Here is a 7,513-nt window from a genome sequence, read left to right as displayed (position 1 = left end):
AATAACTGATGTTACTCTCCCTTCTCACATAAAAAATGAGAAGGAAAGAAAAGAAATCATCATGTAGTATTTTTTTTAAGTTTTCTTTTTTTATTATTATTGTTATTTTTTTTTCCAGTGGGTTTTGTCATACATTGATATGAATCAGCCATGGATTTACATGTATTCCCAATCCCGATCCCCCCTCCCACCTCCCTCTCCACCCGATTCCTCATGTGCTGACTGTTCTCACATCCAAAATCTTGTTCACTCTCCTCAAGTTTTTGATTGTCTGAAAAGGGATTTATCTCCACCTTCCTCAAATCAGCATTTATATATATATACAACTTCTTTATACATTCATCCATCCATGCACACTTAATTAGTTTCCATGTCTCAGCTATTACAAATAATGATTATATGTTTCTATGAATATGCTTCAATTCATAAAATAGCTCTCCAGTATTGTTTTTGTATCCATTAGATATATTCCCAGAAGGGGAATTGGTGAATCATATGGTAGTTCTATTTTTAATTTTTTGAAGAACCACTATATAGATTTCTACAGTTGATGTGCCAATTTGCAATCATCCACTTGTAAAAGAATGAAACTAGAACACTTTCTAACACCATACATAAAAATAAACTCAAAATGGATTAAAGATCTAAACATAAGACCAGAAACTCTAAACTCTTAGAGGAAAACATAGGCAAAACACTCTCCAACATAAACCACAGCAGGATCCTCTATGACCCACCTCCCAGAATATTGGAAATAAAAGCAAAAATAAACAAATGGGACCTAATTAAACTTAAAGGCCTCTGCACAACAAAGGAAACTATAAACAAGGTGAAAAGACAGCCTTCAAAATGGGAGAAAATAATAGCAAACGAAGCAACAGACAAAGGATTAATCTCAAAAATATACAAGCAACTCCTCAGCTCAATTCCAGAAAAATAAACTACCCAATCAAAAAGTTGACCAAAGAATTAAACAGACGTTTCTCCAAAGAAGACATACAGATGGCTAACAAACACATGAAAAGATGCTCAACATCACTCATTATCAGAGAATTACAAATCAAAACCACAATGAGGTACCATTACACGCCAGTCAGGATGGCTGCTATCCAAAAGTCTACAAGCAATAAATGCTGGAGACGGTGTGGAGAAAAGGGAACCCTCTTACACTGTTGGTGGGAATGCAAACTAGTACAGCCACTATGAAGAACAGTGTGGAGATTCCTTAAAAAAATGGAAGTAAAACTGCCATATGACCCAGCAATGCCACTGCTGGGCATACACACTGAGGAAACCAGAATTGAAAGAGACACGTGTACCCCAATGTTTATTGCAGCACTATTTATAATAGCCAGGACATGGAAGCAACCTAGATGTCCATCAGCAGATGAATGGATAAGAAAGCTGTGGTACATATACACAGTGAAATATTACTCAGCCATTAAAAAGAATACATTTGAATCAGTTCTAATGCAGTGGATGAAACTGGAGCCTATTATACAGAATGAAGTAAGCCAGAAAGAAAACACCAATACAGTATATTAATGCATACATATGGAATTTAGAAAGATGGTAACAATAACCCTGTATGCTGCACAGCAAAAGAGACACAGATGTATAGAACAGTCTTTTGGACTCTGTGGGAGAGGGCGAGGGCAGGATCATGGGAGAATGGCATTGAAACATGTAAATTACCATATGTGAAACAAATTGCCAGTCCAGGTTCAATGCATGATACAAGGTGCTCGGGGCTGGTGCACTGGGATGACCCAAAGGGATGGGATGGGTAGGGAGGTGGGAGGGGGATTCAGGATGGAGAACACATGTATACCCATGGCGGATTCATGTCAGTGTATGGCAAAACCAATACAACATTGTAAACTAAGAAAATAAATAAATAAATAAAACTGAAAAAAAAAATACAATCTTGCTAATATGTCAGAGGATTCCCTTTCCTTTAAAACCTTGCCAAATAAACAAAAAATAAAGAAAATAAAACCTTGCCTCCATTATCTCTGGTCTTTTTTATTATAGCCATTCCAACAGACATGAGGTGATATCTCATTGTGTATTGGATTTGCATTTCCTTAATGATTAGTTGAACACCTTGACTGCTTGTATATCTTCTTCAAAAAATGACTGGGTCCTTTGCACATTTTTAACTGTATTGTGTAGTTTTCTTTGCTATTGAGTTGTATTAGTTCTTTACATATTTTGGATATTAATTCCCATTAGATAAATGGCTTGCAAATAATTCTTTTCCATGTCATAATGTTTCTCCTTCCATTTTTTTTTCTTCATTTCTTTTACTGTGCAGAAGCCTTTTAGTTTGTTGAAATCCCTCTTGTTTGTCTTCTATTTTGTTTGCTGTACTTTGAGTATCACTTCCAAAAAAGTAATTGCCAAGAACCATGTCAAGGAGTTTTTTCCCTGTGTTTTCTTTAGGAGTTCTATGGTTTAATATATCACATTTATGTCTTTAAATGATTTTGAGTTAACTTATGTGAGTGACATAAGATGGGGTCTAGTTTCATTCCTTTTTGTGTGAATATCCAATTTTCCCAGAACTATTTATTGAAGAGACTGTCTTTTCTCCATTGAGTATTATGGGTTCCCCCATCAATTATTGATTGACCAGATGTGAATAGGTTTATTTCTGAGCTCTCTGTTCTGTTCCATGGGTCTATGTGTTTGCTTTTATGACAGTACCATACTGTTTCAATTACTATAATTTTCTAACAAAGCTTGAAATTAGAAAGTATATGTAATCCCACTTTGCTCTTCTTTTTCAGGATTGTTTTGAATATATGGATTCTTTTTGGTTCAATCTAAATTTTAGAATTTTTTCTATTTCTGTAAAAAATACTGTTGGTATCTTTACAGAGATTGCATTGAACTGAATCTGTATGTTTCTTTTGTCAATGCTGGCTTTTTAAAAATATCAATTTTCCGACCCATGAACATAAGATACCTTTCCATTTGTTTGTCTTCTTGGATTTCTTTCATCAGTATCTTGTAGTTCTCTTTTGGTTAAATTTATCCCTAAATATTTTGTTGTTTTTGGTGATACTGCAAATGGATGTTTCCTTTATCTTTCAAATAATTTGTTATACACTACTGGTTTTTGTCTGTTAATTTTTTTCTTTGCTGTGAATTCACTGAATTTGCTGATCAGATCTAACAGCTTTTTTTTGGTGGAGTCTTCAAGATTTTCTATATGTAAAATTATATCATCCACAAATAGCTGATTTTACGTCCTCCTTTCTAATTGTGATGTCTTTTATGTCTTTTTCTTGCCTGATTGCTGTGACTAGATCTTCTAGAACTATGTTGAATAAGAGTAATGGAAGTGGGCACTCTTGTCTTATTCTTGATCTCAAAGGAAAAGCTTTCAACCTTTCATCATGGAATATGATGTTAACTGTGGGTTTCTGATAGATAGCCTTTATTACACTGAGTTATGTTCCTTCTCTAATTTTGTTTTATCATGAACTGATATTGAATTTCACCAAATGTTTTTTTTTCTCTATTGAAATGATCATGTGATTTTTCTTTCATTCTATGCATACAATGATCACATTTATTGATTTGCACATGCTGAACCATTCTTACATCCCAGTAATAAATCCCACTTGATGGTAGTGAATTATCCTTTTAATGTTCAGCTAAATTCATTTGCTAGTATTTTATACAGAATTTTTACATCTATATTAATCATGAATATTGTCCTGTAGATCTCTGTTCTTGTGCCCTTTTCTGGCTTTGGTATCAGGATAATGTTAGCCTTGTAAAATGAGTTGGGAAATGTTACCCTGTGTTCAACTTTTATGAAGAGCGTGAGAAGGATTGATATTGATTCTTTAAAAATTTGGTTAAAATTCACTGGTGAAACCATCTGGTCCAGGGTTTTTCTTCACTGGGAAATTCTTGATTACTGATTTACTCTCCTTACTAACATTTGGTCTGTTCAGACTTTTCTATTTCTTTATAATTCAGTCTTGGTAGATTTTATGTTTCTAGGAGTGATTCCATTTCTTCTAGGCTGTCCAGGTTGTTACTGTATATATATATGGACTTCCCTGGTGGCTCAGATGGTAAAGCATCTGCCTGCTGTGCAGGAGACCCAGGTTCGATCCCTGGGTTTGGAAGATCCCCTGGAGAAGGAAATGGCAACCCACTCCAGTACTCTTGCCTGGAAAAGTCCATGGACTGAGAAGCCTGGTGGGCTACAGTCCATGGGGTCGCAATGAGTCAGACATGACTGAGCGACTTCACTAAGATCACTAATATAGATATAGATAGATAGATAGTATCCTCATGGGCTCCCTTTTATTTCTGTGGTGTCAGGTATGATGCCTCCTTTTTCAATTATAATTTTGTTGATTTGAGTCATCTCTTTTTTCCTTGGTAAGTCTAGCTAAGAGTTGTCAAATTTGTTCATGTTTTTAATCTTAGTTTTGTTCATCTTTTCTATTGTTTACTGTTTTCTTGTTGAGTAATTCTTCTCTTGTTGTTCAGTCACTCAGTCATGTCTGAGTGACTTCTAGACTCTGCAGAGAAGTTAAATAAACAGGGTGACAATATACAGCCTTGATGTACTCCTTTCCCAATTTGGAAGCATGTTCCCGATTTGGAACCATGTTCCATCGACATTCTTCCATGTCTGGTTCTAACTATTGCTTCTTGACCTGCATACAGATTTCTCAGGAGAAATCTTTCAAACATTCCCACTCACTTGTAACTAAGATAAAGGGAAAAGGATTTGGTCACGCTTCAACACTAAAGAGATGGGTGAGATCAAATGTGGACAAAGTTTTCCAAGTTTAGCATCTTAAAAAAATTAGTGAACTTTGGCAGAGAAGGAGGTGAAAATCCAGAAGAGGTAAAGTTCGGCACAGCTATTAAAGTATGTTCCATTCTATCCAGTGTTTGCTCTCCAATTAGTTGTTGGGAGTTGGCTGTATAGCTCTCTCCTTGAGTCCTATGATCCTCAGACACCGTGTGTGTCCTTTTGTTGTGTGTGTGGGGGGGGGGGGGGGGGGGAGGTTGTTGAACTGACAGAACCACCTCAATGTCAAGTCTTGGTCTCTCAAAGAATTGTGGAATCTCAACTATCAAACTTGGGAGGATCTGTCTGTAGAAGTTAGCTAGTTGAATGGCTGTCAATCATGGCTATTAACATTAGAATTTTCAATGACAGAGGTGAACCTTTACAAAAATATCAGTCCTTTCAGATTTATCCCTAGAAACTCATATTTAATTAGTCATGACTGGGGCCTCAGGCATCAGTGTTTTTAAAAATTCATAAATAATTCTAATGTGCAGTCAAGGTTGAGAAGCACTGATATAGTCCAATGTTTTCATTGCATGTCAGCAAACTGAGGCTCACAAAGGTGAAAAGAAATGTCAAAGATGTCATAACAAGTGAGTGACATGAACTCAAGTATAAGTCTTCTTATTCCTAATCCTGTACTCTTTCTAGTGTTCCACACTGCTTCTCCATGTAGAAAGCAAGTACAGTTCTGAGTTCCCTCAAAGCATTACATTTATCTGGTACTATATGGCATGATGCCTACTACTACCACTTCACTTAAACTTCTTAACATACACCTCATGTAACCTTACACTCAAAGAATGAATGGTAAAGTGTGGAAGAATGGCTTCTTATGTGAAGTGAAATATCCTTGTGTTTGACCACTCCCAACCCCAAGGAGCCCTTAACAGAGCAAATGGGAAAGTTTTTTTTTTTTGTTTTTTTTTAATGAGATAATTCTGGACATTTTTATTATTTGTTTTTTTTAATATTATTTATTTCTTAATTGAAGATAATTGCCTTACAGAATTTTGTTGTTTTCTGTGAAACCTAAACATGAATCAGCCATAGGTATACATATATCCCCTCCCTTTTTTTTGTTTGTTTGTTTGTTTGTTTTAATTTATTTATTTATTTATTTTTTCAGTGGGTTTTGTCATACATTGACATGAATCAGCACTAGATTTACACGTATTCCCCATCCCGATCCCCCCTCCCACCTCCCTCTCCACCCGATTCCTCTGGGTCTTATCCCCTCCCTTTTGAACCTCCCTTCCATCTCCCTCCCCATCCCACCCCTCTAATTTGATACAGAGCCCATGTTTGGGTTTCCTGAGACATACAGCAAATTCCCATTGGCTATCTATTTTACATATGGTAATGTAAGTTTCCATGTTACTCTCTCCATACATTTCACCCTCTCATCCCCTCTCCCCATGTCCCTAAGTCTATTCTCTATGCTTGTTTCTCCATTGCTGCCCTGCAGATAAATTCTTCAGTACCATTTTATTTGTTTTTATGAAGATTTCCCTCAGTAATTAAATATGGTTGCAAAGTCTATTTGAAGATCTGATTTAATTAACTAATCCCACATTATTGTTACATTTAGGTGCTTTTTAATTGCTTTGCTATTAAAAAGAGTGCTTCAATGAATTTCAAACTATAAAAATATAAGTAATAATATTTTTGATCTTCAAGCTGATCTTATGAAAGATTCTCTCTCTCTCTTCACCACTGTGTTGTGTCCAACTTTCTGTGGCCCTTTGGACTGTAGCATGCCAGGCTCCTGTGGCCATGGGGTTTCCCAGGCAAGAATACTGGAGTGGGTTGCCATATCCTTCTCCAGGGGATCTTCCTGGACCAGGGATTAAACCTGTGTCTCCTGAATTGCAGGTGGATTCTTTACCTGCTGAGCCATCAAGGATGTAAGCTGTCATGTCAGTAGGTAAAAATGGCAAATTCTTCACATCCTGCCCAATATTGAGCTATCAGTCTTTTTAACTCTTTACCAATATGACAAAGGGGACAATGGCAACATTTTAATTGCACTTATTTTATTACTATTATTTTTCAGGTCTTTAATGGCAATTTCTATTTCTTGTAGTTTCCCTAATCATGCCTTTTGCCCTTTATGATAGGAAAATTTCTAAAATGAAAACTCAAGATTCTCAGTACTTGGTGAGCATGTCCTTCACTAGAGTGTGGGTGGGACTTATGAATATGATGGGATAGTTGCTATTAGGTTACACTATTTTACAAAGGTGATGAGATAGTCAATGTCACAATTACGTATAAGCCCTTGAAATAGTATACTGAAAAAGGATTCTTTGCAGAAGTAAACTGTCATGTTATCAGAGGGCCACATGGCTTAGGCATGAGAGTGGCATCTAGGAGTAGAGAAAAATCCTTCCCTCTCCAGTTGACAGCAAGAATATGGATACTCAGTTCTACAACCACAAGAAATAAATTTTGCCTATATCCTCCATGAGCTTGGAAGAAGTTCTTGAGCTCCAGTGGAAGTGGTATTATGAGACCTCAAAAGCTAAATTATAAGAAGCCTTTCAACTTTCATCTGGTTCTTTTGCAATGTTCTCTAAGAGCCAGGCTCTAAGCTGTGAGAAAGTCAAACCACATAGTTAGACAAAATGTAGGCATCCCCAAAGACAACCTCATCTGTAGCATCAACTGCCAGTCATACAA

General features: G+C 36.3%; 1 non-coding gene across 1 annotated transcript; it reads left to right on the top strand.

The window, feature by feature from the left end:
* Positions 1 to 4,076: 4,076 nt before the first annotated feature.
* Positions 4,077 to 4,148, top strand: TRNAS-GCU. Its single transcript has one exon. It is a non-coding gene; the product is annotated as a tRNA-Ser (tRNA).
* The last annotated feature ends 3,365 nt before the right edge of the window (positions 4,149 to 7,513 follow it).

This window comes from Cervus canadensis, chromosome X (genome assembly GCF_019320065.1).
Source record: "Cervus canadensis isolate Bull #8, Minnesota chromosome X, ASM1932006v1, whole genome shotgun sequence".
NCBI classification, from domain to species: Eukaryota; Metazoa; Chordata; class Mammalia; order Artiodactyla; family Cervidae; genus Cervus; species Cervus canadensis.
Note: the sequence above shows the minus strand (reverse complement) of the source record. Positions and strands in the feature narration are given on the sequence as shown.